General features: G+C 32.7%; 1 long non-coding RNA gene across 1 annotated transcript; it reads right to left on the reverse strand.

Moving 5' to 3' along the window:
* Window positions 1–4990: 4990 nt before the first annotated feature.
* Window positions 4991–8576, reverse strand: LOC134247379 (uncharacterized). Its single transcript, XR_009987821.1, has 3 exons — window positions 7903–8576; window positions 7396–7472; window positions 4991–6060 (listed from the first exon to the last, which is right to left on the reverse strand). It is a non-coding gene; the product is annotated as an uncharacterized LOC134247379 (long non-coding RNA).
* Window positions 8577–15000: the final 6424 nt, after the last annotated feature.

Here is a 15000-nt window from a genome sequence, read left to right on the forward strand (position 1 = left end):
GGAATATAAAATGAAATTGTGACGCTGGATAACATGAAAAAAGAAAAATTTATAAATTTAAAATTTTCAGGGATTAGAGATCCTTATAAAATACTACTAAGATGTGACTTTTGTAATTGTTGGTATACTTCTTTTTCATTGAAGTAAATTTCGAATATAGATTTTTGAAAATTTTACATTATTGTATAATTTTCTTTTTTAATTTGCATAGGATATAATGAGAGATTCTATTAGTTCCCTACCGGTGAACCAGATGGGAATGTAGGTTTCCTCTGAGTCAGTACTTCTGTCTTTCTGTGTGACTTCCCACAAGAACTTTCAGACAAAATGTGGGAAACACCCTTACTGAATAATCAAACTTCGATCAAAACGTTGAATTTCCTACTACAGTAACCAAATATAATTCAAGTTATCAATTTCGTTTCCTGTACATATTATTTGCTCCTGTTGTTTTGACTAAATTTTCTTATACAAACTTAATATTCACTACACTTGAACTTTGACTTAAAAAATGTCAACCTAAAAAAATGGATTGTCATTAAAGCAAAACTGTAAGCATAATCGGAAGTTCTGATTGCTAAGAATGATTTTCTGGCCGTTTCAAAAAAGTAATTCAGTAAGTAATTTATCATCTACTCCGATCCTCGGCCCTTCATTCAACCAGATTTTTATTCTTGATGAAAGGATGTGTTAGCTATAGCAGTTTTGCCGAAATGGAATATACGCCACTGCTGGTTTTTTAGTTCGATTTTTAGTAGTAACCAGAATGCATTTGTTGGTTCGAAACTAGTATTCCAAATGCAATACTCGTAGAGATGCTTGGTAAAATACGCTTGCTAGAATACGAAAAATATAATTTATTTTTAAAATTCCCGAAAGGTTTTCTAGACATTCGTATTTTTTTTTACTCTGAATACGCTAATGGTGGGGGCGTTGGAATTATTATGCAGGTCGGCCAAATTCAATCCCAGAATGTCAGAGTATTTTATCACTTGGTTTAGCTTAAATATACCTTTATTAATTTTGTTAAAACACTTTGTTACTGATGAAAATTTGCATTATTTTCATAGTTTTCATTAAAAAAAACCTTGCGATAGCTCTTTACGATTACCGAAAACGTAGAAACTACTTGTACATTTACAAGTAATTCACAAACACTGACAAACTGTTGTTTCCTAAAGATGTGATATTAATCAGGAATGTAAGTTAGAGGAATTGCATAACTGTCATTATCGGCCGCAGCAGCGGCCTAACTATTTGTGCTTATTTTAGAAAGTACACATGGGGAAATAAGATGTTATCATTTCCGTACTTCAGTAAAATGATTCTTGAATGATAACATGTATAAAATCATGAGTAATTCTTTTTTTTAATTTGCTCTGAACTAAATGTAATCGTTGTTATTATGTTTCAATTTCATAATCATATTGCATCAGACATGTCAGATGATTAATAATTAATAGTTGAATACTTCAGTAAAAAGTCCAATCCTCGGAGTGTGGATAATACGAAAAGAAATCGTCATGATTTTGTGGATAATAATGATGTGGGAAAAGTGCATGGTTAATAAAAATTTTAAAAGTTTTTAAACTTGTATAAAATTGTTTGAATATGCTACAGCTGCAAATGACACAAAAGTTTTTTTTTTTTCTCTCTTAATTTTGCATCGCACCATTCAGCAAAGCCAACTCTGCAGAAATCATATAGGCATTATCACGTGTGTGGCAACGCACTTTGAAAAAATTACGCACTTTGAAAAAAAAAGTGCGTTAAATTTTGGACACACTCAACCCACTTTGAAAATTTTCACATCCTGAAGTGACATCTTCACAGAAGAGTTATCAAACAGGTTTAATTATTTATCATACCTAAGATTTGCAGGAACATTGACCAATTCATACACAGTTTTTCAAAGTGCCTTAATATGATTGATTGATTGATTGATTGTATACTGTTTAACGTCCCTCTCCAGAATATTTCACTGATATGAAGACGTCACCATTGCCGGTGAAGGGCTGCAAATTTGGGCCTATGCTCGGCACTCGGGGCCTTTGAGCAGGGAGGGATCTTTATCGTGCCACACCTGCTGTGACACGGGGCCTCGGTTTATACGGTCTCATCCGAAGGACCGCCCCATTTAGTCGCCTTTTACGACAAGCAAGGGGCTTAATATGGTCCATATTAATGCACTTTAAGAAGAAATATCATTTTTTTCAAAGTGCCTTGACTTGGTCCCAAATTTAACGTGCGTAATTTTTAAAGTGCGTTGTAACACACGTGGCAACAATCCATGCAGGGTTTCAGCACGTGGTTAATCTTGAGGGGCCTACATGTACATTTTCATTTTGATCACAATAATTTCTCATATTTATCATTGACTTTTTTACCTCGATAAATAAATTGGATGAGCAATTGCAATAAAATTTTTCATTTAATTAAAAAATATATTTATTTACTTTGCTCTAAAGGCGGCCTGAAATAAAATTCACCATTTCAGCTTTGATTACCTTGTGCCTTCCTTGCATGGATGCTTTGAAAATTGTAAAAAAGTATTTTTTTCATGAAATACTAACTTTTTAGCGGTTGATTTGATGCTTTGGATCTATTTATTGTGTATACTAGTATTGCTTTATCAGTTATAGACTTTCTAGAAGCATGGCAGACAAAAGCAATCAATATTAAAACAAATTGCTGTCCTTTATAAAAAGGACTAAAATACGTGGATCATATGCATGTGTTTCTGAACGAAATTCAATCCAAGAAAATTCCTGGGTTTAGTGAATATTCATGTAGGTTCGTTCACATTTTTATTATGATCTGCCCACTTTGACTGATTGTACTTACATGTAGCAAAATCTCGGATTGGTCTATAGTTTTGTCGTTTAAAAAAAACTGGGTTATATTTATACATGTAACCCATAATGGCTGCGACATTACATCTGGATTTATACGGAAGAAATCTATAATTGGAAAACTATATCTGATGATACACTTGTAGCACAGCTCTTTTGTACGCAGATTTTTTTTCAGAGCCCCCCCCCCCCTTCCTCCACACCGAAAACTGTTGCTACAGGCCTGTATCAAGCTGTATTTGGATTGCTGTATATCAAATTATTTTTGCAAGGCTTGATGCACAAATAAATTTAATTATTCTATCTTTGAAAACCTAGAACTATTCGTTGAATATTTTTAATTCAAATTGTTATTCTTCATTCTGTAAGTTCTTCCTATACTTTTACTTTTTAAAATGCATCTGCCGTAGAATCGATGTTTAGCTTCTATATTAATGTGTTTGTATAAGAAAGAAATTCGGATTCGCCAATAAATTAATAAATACGATATGCAGATTTAAAAGCGAGATGTGCCGATGAACATGGTACATGTATATTCTTATTCGAATAGGTCGAATTATTCAACTGCTAAGCTCTCCCAATCGCAAATTCTCGGGCCTTTCCGACTTGTGGAAGTTGTTTTTTTTTATACCTCTGACGGAAAGACCCGAGATAACTCTCTAGCATTCTCGCGCATGCGTAGCCTGACGTATGACCATTGCATCCGGTTTAACCTTGCTTATATATTTACTGCGTGGACCCCAGGGTCCACACAATCAAGAAAATATTACGTTGGAAATGATTCATTTGTAGTTTACATTCAAATGAATAGAAAACAAACAAAGAATACATATTTAAAAAAAATATTAAGAGCGTGTCTCAGAGAAAAACATGCAAAATGGTCCAGTAGCAAGGTTCTCCAATTGCCTTCAAATTTTGCGAGCTAAATCTAGTATGCATGAATGGAAACTGGACAAATTTTTATTGTGCCAACCATACCGGTATACCTTATATGACCTGTTACTAAAAATAGCTCTTATGCAACAAAATCTCAGGTCATATTTTATACTTTTTAGTCATATTTGGAGAAGAATTAAAACTGCAACTCTCATTATTATCAAAATATTTAATTATGAAATAAAAGAACACAGGTTAGTACTTCTTAAGTGCATAGTAAAAATGACTGACATCCATTGTGTTTAAGTGCAAAAAGGTCATAAAATTGGCAATGTTCCATATTTTTGAAAAAATGTCAATTTTCTAATAAATTGAAATAACACTTACTGCCATAATGGAAATTTTAATCTAGTAAATTTTACTGCTTATTGTTAAGGATGATTATGTGAACAAAATATGAAAAAATTGCTGATGGCAAATTTAAACTTTAGTATTTATTGAATGTCAAAGTTAGTTAATTTTTCACACTCAAGGTATCAAAAATACTTCAAGTGTTATACATAAAATACTTCAAAACTTTTCAAAACATAAAAAAAAATGTTTCTGTGGTAACATTCATATATGTATTTTAAAAATTAAACATATTAATTACAGTTCAATAGATAACACCTCTATAAATCATAATAATCCATTAGAAAGGGGTGGTGGTGGGGGGGTAGGGGGGGGGGGGGGTGTTACACACAATATTATGAATCCCCTTTCATCTCTTAAACTTAAAATGTAAGGAAAACAATATTGTAAATGTTTTAAGTAAACAAAACCAAACTTCTGTAAAAATTAATAAGTTTGATTATTTTACAACATCTTTTGAATATGATAGCTCTCCTAAAATAGAATTCAGAAAACAAGTGCATAAAGGTCAAAATTAGCATTGTGATCTCTTATTCTACAATATATGGTATGTAATACATGAACTTCATGTACATAATGTTGGTTACAGTAAACACACTTAAAATGAATTTATGTTTACAGTTACTGTAGTTAAATTTCATCCTCTGTTGATTCCAAAACATGTTACACTGTATTAGGAACTAATTACTTTTATAATGATTCATACATTCTTTGATAGAAGTCAAATTGTGATGTATGCAACAGAATTTATAAATTTAAAATAACTTATTTTGATATCCCATCAAACTGAAAATACTGTAACAATCAGAATTCTAACATTTTAATGATCATAATGTAAGAATGTCAAAATCAATTCCATGGTTCAGTATATTGGAACCTTTAATTTCCAAGGTTCTAATTTGTGTGTGTGTGTGGGGAGGGGGGGTTAATTTTCAATGTATTTGGGGCATGGAGAGACCCACAAATTTATGACTATCATGAAATATAAAATGTTTATGCTTAATTACTACTCAACACTTCAACAACTGCAAAATAAAATCAAAATTTGCACATATCAATATTTTTTTTTCTGAATCCTCGATTCCTCTCTTTCAAAATATGTGATTATACAGGTTATAATTTTACTGAATATTTACAGATGTAAACCATACAAGTCATTTGATCTTCATATTCATTTGAGCCAAAAGCAGAAACAATCTCTGCAAGTTTTTCATCTTCATCAATACAAACATCTTCAAAACACCTTTCAGACAACAATTGATTTTTTACAGAGGGAGGTACAGAGAAACTCTTAGATTTTATTGACTAATATATGAGGCAATACATCCTCTTACTTGTGAAATATTTAGCCATTTGTCTTTCTTAAAAAGTCTTTCACCATTTTTATCATTTACTTTCTTAGCTCATCTGCCAATTAGACACTATTGGGGCATTTTCCTGTTCTGTCACATTCTTCGCATATCATGCACAAGGAGTTCTTTTCTTTCTTGGAGAATTGTATTGCTTTCTTCTGCTCTCCAGTGCCAAACCCATGCTTTCTCCTGTTGGCTCTCTCTGGACTTCATCATCAACTCTACCTGATTTGAATGTTTGTATCAATAAATTTTGAGACTCTCTAATGCTTTCACATTTTGTAGCATATAAATTTGCTGCAGTGTTCCTACTTGATCTTCAATTTCTGTAAGACTGATTTCCAACTCCAAGAAATTTTTCGTGATTGCAACATTTTGAAAATACTTTCTGTTATGATGAGTCCGGACAGAGGTAATACATGTATTGTTCAGTATTAATCTCTGTGCTTCCAGCAGAACTTTCATCTGTAAACTGCTTCATATTTCCCTTGATCAGTCAGTTCAAGGTGTTGGGTAAATGAAACAGTTCCACTCCTGTGATCCTCCTCTCTTAGAAAACCCTGTATTACCTATAATATGGATTAAAATGCACCATAAGCAATTTACTTTAGATGAAGGTGGTGATTTATTCAAAGACTAATTATTAAGTGTACTTTTCATAATAGGACCGTTTACGGTAGCCTAGTGTTAGAGCGTTCCCTTCGTGATCGGGAGGTACGTGTTCGATTCTCGTTCCTGGCGCCAGGTCAAACCTAAGATGTAATAAAAAATAGGTAGTGACTTTTCCATCACCAAGCGCTCAGCATCAGAAGTGAAAGTCATGGGTCTTTCGGATATGACCTTAAAAACGTAGGTCCCGTGTCATGGTAGGCGCTGGCACGATAAAGAACCCTCACCGCTCAATGGCCCTGAGTGCCCAGTATGTAGGTCTAAATTTGAAGCCCTTCACCGGCAAACGGTGACGTCTCCATATGAGTGAAAAATTCTCGAGAAAGATGATAAACAATATATACATTCATTCAATCATAATGATAGGATGAATAAATATGTTGTTGGATAAACAAACCACTTTAAGTACTTCATTGATCTTGTACTGCATCATGAAAAAAGTGCCCCAGTGCTTTTAGAATAAATTTGATAACTGATCTTTCTTGAAAAAAAAAACTTTACTTTGACTTAACCATGTTTACCTACCACAATCCCAATATATCATATGTCATGACATATGACTTTTGTAAACGGTTAAATTACAAATTAGAAGATAATCTATGGATTTTTTTTTATTTTGATGAACAGTGTTGCCATGGTTTATAAAAAATAGAAATTTCTGTGAAATACTTTCAAAAGGCTATTCTAAATACAGTTTTAGTCTGATTATAATATTATATAATAATGTGGCATGCAAATAGACTACACGGAGAAACATAATTGTTATTTTTGTTTTTTTTTTTATATTGATGAATGATTTTGTCACAGTAACTTAAATTGAAAATTTTGTAAAACTTTATAAAAGCAGCTCCTATAGTTGTGATTTTGCAATCTTGCCACAAAAAGAGGCTTTATCAAAAATCTTTATTCTATTTATTGCATTTGTAAAGTTTCAAGACCCAACTGCTACTTTTTTCTTCCTTTGTCTGTTTGTTATAAGTACAAACCAATAGAGCTACAGTCTCAACAGAGACTTTTGGTTTGTTTTGTTACATGTATGTTGCTCTATTACAAAGTATCATAATATAAACAGGTATTACATGTACTATAAATTATAGTTATTCATCTTGGCCAGTTCTTTTAAAATCAACTGGCCCAGTGGGATAATAAGAGTATTGAGTTATTAAAAAATCAAGGTGATAGCCTAAGTGACAAGTGAAAAATATAATTATTAATTTTCTAGCCCTACACTTTACCATATGAATTTGCTTCTGGGTTTTCTCTTCTGATTTGGTTGGATCCAATAAATACTGCAGCACATGGACAACTGTTGCTATAAGAAAGAATTTTAATCAATTGTAAATAATGTATAATTATAAAATATATGGGAGATGTTTAAAACCTCTATAATACACCAGGTGTATTAGCAATCATATACTGTCTAGTGCATGTACAAGCAGCTAAAATTTTCAGTATAAACTTTATGAGTGGCAGTATATTTTAAATTTTTAATGATTTTTATCAATGTTCTTGATTTTCAAAATATCATAAATTTGAAAAATGTATAGGCACTCAATTTAATTTTGTATAAATCTTTATGTAATTATGGTGATGAAATATTTGTGTGATCAGCTAAATTTTAAAAATTGTCCTTGCATGTATTAAAATATACCTATTTCCTCTTTTAAAACCACTTTCATACTCCTTGGTCCAAACTCATACATTCATTATTTTAACTTCCAACTGAAAATTCTTTGTCCTACCTGATCCAACTGGTATATTGTCTCCCTCATTTTCAACCAGTATTCTTTACAAAAGGTAGGGGTAGCCCATCGGTCTGCTTTTGCTTTCTTCCTTTTGATCGGGACGGAAGCACTTTGACTTAGTTCTTTGCCATTTTAATCCTTGATTGTCTTTGGCATACTTATAATTTTAATGTGCTAGTAGTGTCAATGGAAAAAAAAAACCATTTCTATAGGCCTACAGAATGCAGCAAACCGATCGCCTCTGGCACATCATAAATTTTCCATACAATCCAGCTAGGGTATGTTCGGAGATTTGAGTAAACGCAAATGGTTTGACAGATCCTTAGTGTATTCTTCTAAATGAATTTATTGGGCCATCACTGCTTGAAATGTTTGAAAAATTGCTGAAATCACATTGTTCTTCTGCCCCTGCAATGTTGCAATATCATTTTCCCCCTTTTTTGTATGGAGAGTTCTACTACGGGAGATAACTCTTCAACACACATTTATTATCTTTCTTTATCAATTTTGGTGAATATTTTAAACTCTCACGAAGGTTTTAATTTTGATTGTCTTTCTCAGCATTTATTAACACTAAAATAAAATCATTAATCATCAATTGAAGCAATATTCATTACATTTGAACAATTTTAAGATACAAATGGAGAGCCCGGCTAACATCGTAAGTTCATCATTTCCACCAATTATTTGTTGTATGTCCTATTAAAAGCCATCAGTGAATTTTTTATATTTGATAGAACATAAATAAATTATTATAAAGCACATTATTAGATCAAATTATTTTCACCATTTAAGCTGTACCATTGCACTAAACAAGGATAATAAATCTAAAGTTCTAAATTTAGCCTTACTCGTGGTTCGATTATAGAATAAATATAGATGCAATCATTGTGAAAAATAAATATTTTTCATCTTTGACATATATGTGTTGATGATATAATAAATATCTGGTATTGCAAAAATTTTTCAATTGATTTTGCAAGGTCTCAAACTTTCATATTTGCACCTACTATTTTATGCCAATTTTTGCTAAATATAGAAACGGGGCTGTTACTAAAAATAGAAACACGTGACACACTTTCCAAATATAAATTTTAGATCCTCAGACAACCTAGACCTTAAAAATATATGATAAAATGAAAAGTTTTATAGACCCTCCCGGACGATTTTTCAGATTTTGCATGTTTTTCTCTGAGACACGCTCTTAAATCAATTTTGATTAATTTTTTCTTATAAATGCAAACTTCTATATGATTTTACTTTAAAAAAAATTAACCTGCCTGTTCAGGCAATCAAAATATAGATAATGACATAAACATTGCACAGGTATGATGGTTTTCAAATTTAAAAACGTTAAATTGGTGTTTCAGTTTAAATTTTCCATTTTAATTTTTTTTAAAATTAGATTTATGTTTTTATCTTTTTAAATGGTAATTGGCGCCCTTTTCCTGCATGAATTCCTCGCATTTTTATTTATTTCATACAAATATAGATATCTATCAAATTCTTTATTGTTCAACAATTCCAATTTTGGTATATTTAATTTTATCCTTTGCTGTCTGATGTAAAAGAGAATACAAGGGAAAATATTAAAGGGATGTTAAATGTATTGATATGAACTAAAACATTTTCGAAGTACATGAGACAGCCAGAACATTGAAGTATGTAAATAATAGGAATGAAGATTCAATATATTCCGCATAAGGAGTGCACCCCTCTTACATCATCTTTTTTTTTTATTTATCTTACTAATATTGTAAATCACAAGTGCATTACTCTTGAACAATCTATTTTTTTATAGGTTCTATTGCTTTAAGAGTACTTCCCTCTTGAACGATATATTTTAAAAAGAAGAGAAATTCTGGACGAATTTCAAAAGTACAGCAACAAAGACTTATAACGAAGTACTCAGGACCAACAATTTTGGTTTGTTATAAGCGTAACTTAGGTATATCAACGACGTAGTGTCAATTAAAATGGTGATTTTCATTCCTACGTCGATAGGATATATCCTAATGAGCTTGAGATAAAAGATACCACAGAGTCTGACACATCTGTTTTATTCTTGGATATTTCACTAGAAAAAGTCTTTAGTGGTAATCTAACAACCAAGCTATATAATAAATGTGATGACTTTAACTTTTCTATAGTCAATTTCCCTTACTTATGCAACAATATACATTTATCGCCTGCATATGGAGTTTATATTTCTCAGTTGATTCCATACGCAAGAGCATGCATTACGTATGAACAATTTCTCAAACGAGGTAAATTATTGACAAGCAAGTTGATTAAACAAGAATATCAGCAGACTCATTTAAAGTCATCATTTCGTAAGTTCTACGGTCGACACAATGACCTTGTCAGCAAATACAATATTATTAGTTACACAGTCAGTTTGTGACCTAATACGGATTTATACAGGGTGTGAAATGGAAATCCGTACTGGGCAAGGCAAAGCCTCGCCCAATACGAATTTCCATTTCACACCCGGTATGAATCCGTATTAGGTCACTCACTGACTGTGTTACGAATTCATCCCGCTAAAGACCCTTTTCAATATAAAAAAAAAAAATATTTGTGCATATTATGAAATTGGTAGGTTTTCATCCAAAAACAATCAACATAAAATATCGTTACGGTAACAAGAAATTTAATTACATGCATGTTAACTACCTAGGTAAACCGTTTCTTAGCCGCCATTTTTATTTACAATAACAACGCTTTGAGCGGAATCGCATGTCCGATTTTCATATTACGCCTGGACGGAGACGTAATACGGAAAATTTCAGGGCGTCATGTGATTAGCTTTTATCCAATCAGTAATCGACAAATTGTCTGAAGCGGGATAATATAAAAATATTAAGTATTAATCCAATAACAACCAGCATAAAATATCGTTAAGGTAACAAGAAATTTAACTAAACTACCTAGTACGTAAACCGTTTCTTAACCGCCATTTTTATTTACAATAACAACGCTTCGAATGGAATCGCGTGCCCGATTTTCATATTACGCCTTGACAGAGACGTAATACGGAAAATTTCAGGGTTTCACATTATCAGCCTTTATCCAATCAGTAATCAACAAAGAACTATATGCGGTATATTGCATATATTTGCCCCCACAAATGTCAAATTTTTTAAACTTCCTGAAATGTGCTGAATTCAATACATTGTATAAGAAATATAAATTAACAGTAACAGAAAATATTATTGTGTCAAAGCATTGTATTCACAATTTTTGTTTTTATGACCTCACAAACTAGCCGATTTTATATCCTTTTTTCAGAAAGAGGACAAAGTGGACAAAATTGCAACAATTTTAGCTTTTAAATTTATAGAGCGCAAGTTTGTTCAGGAACAATATTGACATATTTCATTGATATAATCATTCTAATCATTATAACAAATGTTAAACCTGAATACACATGCGCTCAGTGATTTTTACTCTAAATATCGACACAATATGTACATTTTTTCTGTAAAATTCATAAAAACTGAAATTTACGTCATGTTTGTGACGTCATTACGTACATATGCCATCATTACTTATATAAATATTTAGTGCTTTGTAGTCAGCATAAACTCCCCTGTTTAAGAACTTAATTACATATATCTCCATCAAAGTTTGATTTGGGGGGGGGGGGGGCAAATATTGGTTATTACCGAATAAAGTTCTTTGTCTAAAGCGGGATATATATCATTGAGTCAAATGCTTTTTTCATACTAATTGTTAGTCCATTATTTATACACTGAATTGAAAACGGATTTTTCCGATATTACCTGATCATGACGGGAAGCACACGGTGGGTGTGAACGGTCAGCAGGGGGTGATCACTCCTCCATGGCACCTGATCCCACCTTTGATGTTTCGGAGGTCCGTGTTTGCTCTATTCCTATTATGTATTTTTTTTATGGACTTTGATATATATTGAATACTGTTTGTTATCTCCATATCCATCCGTTAAGTTTATAATTTAATGCCACAGGGAATAAAAATTGTTGTTATCGTCAACTCGTTATAAGAGTATTCGCTATAACCGTGTACTACTGTAAACGGTCATTTTTCGCACTCCGTTGATTCATTCAAATTACAGAATAAATAACCTTCATTGTTATTTGGGGAGCAAAGAATGCAAACACTACAAAAATGAGGCAGTACATTTTAGATCTCCGCAAGAAACTGGAGTCAACTTGGGAGTTGGCATAGGAGAATCTTAAGAGGGCGTCACAAAAAAACTAAGTGGACTTTGACAAGAAGGCTAGTGTACAAAATATGAAACCAGGTGAGAAAGTTTTAGTTTTGTTGCCTTCTGATAGTAATAGGCTCCTTATGCAATGACAAGGCCCTTTTTAAATTGTGATAAAGATAGGTTAAGTAGACTATCAGTTGGATGTGAAGGGGAAAGTAAAGACCTATCATAAAAACATGTTAAAAAGTTTATGGAACGTTGTGAACCAATTGTCCAGTGTGTTATGTCAGTTGTAGATTCGGAAAAGATTCAGTTTGATGAATCAGTTGGTGAGTATGATGAGGAAGCCGAGTTCATGCACGTGCAGTCTCGAGATGTAGATGTGAATCCAGATCTCAACAGAGAGGAGAGACAAACTTTTATGGATCTTTTACACAGGTATAGTGATGTCTTAACAGATGTACCAGGCCACATGCATGTGCTTGAACATGAAATCAGGTTAACAACGGATAAACCTGTGAGGGTAAGTCCGAGACAAATCCCTTTTGCTATGATGGAAACAGTGAAAGATGAGATACGTCAAATGTTAGAAATTGGGGTAATCAAATATTTGGAAAGATCATATTCATCCCCTGTAGTCCTTGATGCAAAGAGGGACAATGTATATCGGCTTTGCGTCGATTTAAGAGTTCTGAATGTCATTACTATGTTTGATGCTGAGGCTATGACTAATGTTGACGCAATGTTTGCTTAATTATCAAGTCGTAAATATTTCTCACGGTTAGATTTGTCAATGGGGTAAGTGCCATTGTCTGATCCTGCCTGTCCAATGACAGCTTTTCAGACTCCCCAAGGTCTTTTCCAGTTCACCAAAATGCCGTTCGGGCTGGTTAAAGCTCCAGCTGCTTTTTTGTCCTCTCATGCGCCAGGTGCTCAACAACGTTTCTAATGTTTCATAGATGATATCTTGATATTAACTCATACTTTTGATCAACATATATCTGTTTTACAGCGTCTCCGTTCAGCAAATCTCACCACCAAACCAATGAAATGTTCTTTGGCTTATCGGAAACTGGAGTGTTTGGGCTATATCATAGGTGATGACAGAGTATATCCATATCCAGATAAAGTGTCAGCTATAAAATAGGCAAACTATCCTACGACGAAAAAACAACTGCGATCTTTTCAAGGACTGGTAAATTTTTAAAGTTTATCCCGAATTTTGCCCAAATAGCTCTTCCATGAACAGACCTCACAAGAAAGTTTTCTCCCAGTACACTTCAGTGGACAGAAGCTCAGGAATCAGCATTTCAAAATTTAAAAGCATCTATTATTCAATCAGATCACTCCAAAGTTTTCATTGTACAAACTGACGCATCCGACAGGGGTATAGGAGCAGTACTTTTACAGGAAAAAGGTGAATTCAAACTCTATGTTGCCTATGCCAGCCGCAAACTAAAACCAAGTGAGGAACACTACTCGACGATAGAAAAGGAATGCTTGGGTATCATTTGGTCAGTGCAAACGTTTCACAGGTATCATTATGGCAAAGAGTATTTTAGAGACAGATCACCATTGGTATATTGGAATAAGACGAAGTTGGTGAACTCAGGACTAATGAGATGGGCATTGTCTCTTCAGCCGTACCGATTCCGCATCAGGGCGATCAGAGGGAAGGACAATGTAGGAGCATTGTTCATTGTTTATTATTAATTATTTATGCAGACAGTAAGAATCCGTCAGTAACTGTATGTAAATAAAGTTGATGAAAGAAGAATTTTATCTTTTTTTATCTTATGTTTGAAAAATAAAAAAAAATCTTGTACATAAATTGTGTTTGGGAAAAAAAATTACATACCATTATTATTAGATGTAATTTTTCTTTAAAGGGGGGAGGTAATGACACAATCCATGTCCATATTTGATTTCCATATTTTTTATCTGAATTCTATAAAAACAGTATTATTTGCTCAAATTGTTTATCATACTTTTAGGCTTGTTTAGCAGGTTTTACCTGGCGATTTAAATCCCGCGAAATCAGATTGGGCGTAGCAATTGAAGAGTGCAGTCGTGTTTTAAGACAGCTAAATTTTCCCCTTGTTTAATTGTATGTTTAATATTTCATGACCAGAAGTCCACCTATTATTGGTAAGTGTATTTTATTTATTATTTGTTAGCTTTACTCAAAGTATTATTTATTGACGGTTTTTACTCCTAAAATGGCCACAGAACTTTGTTCTTTAATTTCATTCGTAAGATAAATTCAAAGTAGTATTTGCTCATGTAAAGTATATGAGTTATAAGTGTTTCAAGTATAAGTGTATGTGTATATGTATAACGTAGAGGTAGTGCTGTATGTATAAAGTATGGCGTATAGTATTCGTCTAAAAGTAAAGTAGTATGAAGTGAATTGAAGTGAGGTACAAGAACAGTGCAGTAAAATGCAACTAAGCAAAGTGTAATGCAGTAAAATGCACCTAAGTAAATGTACAGCAAAATGTACACGAATTAGCAATGTATATATTATGTCTATCTATCTTTGATTTATATTATATGTCCCATTTAGGCCACTTAAACTTTTATGCCTTCCTTTGGGAAACCGCGCCACCCTGTGACACCATATATGCAATAAAGTTGGAATCCTCACCCCAAAGAAAGATGTCTAAGATATAAAGAATCTAAGTGTCATTTTTAAAATGAATTCTCTTTTGAAGATATTCAAAGAAAAAAATTAAAGGCACTACGAGGGTTGTCCGCAAAGTTCGTGGACAGGCTCATACTTAAATAAAAACGGTGTCATTGATATTTATTATTGGTATATTTAAAATTCTTTACTAAATGTGATTTACAGATTGTAAAATTAAATTAATTTTTACTAACAATTATGGCTTATTTGATAT

This window comes from Saccostrea cucullata, unplaced genomic scaffold, assembly GCF_032062105.1.
Source record: "Saccostrea cucullata isolate Sc308-1 unplaced genomic scaffold, CSIRO_AGI_Scuc_v1 ctg3609, whole genome shotgun sequence".
NCBI lineage: Eukaryota > Metazoa > Mollusca > Bivalvia > Ostreida > Ostreidae > Saccostrea > Saccostrea cuccullata.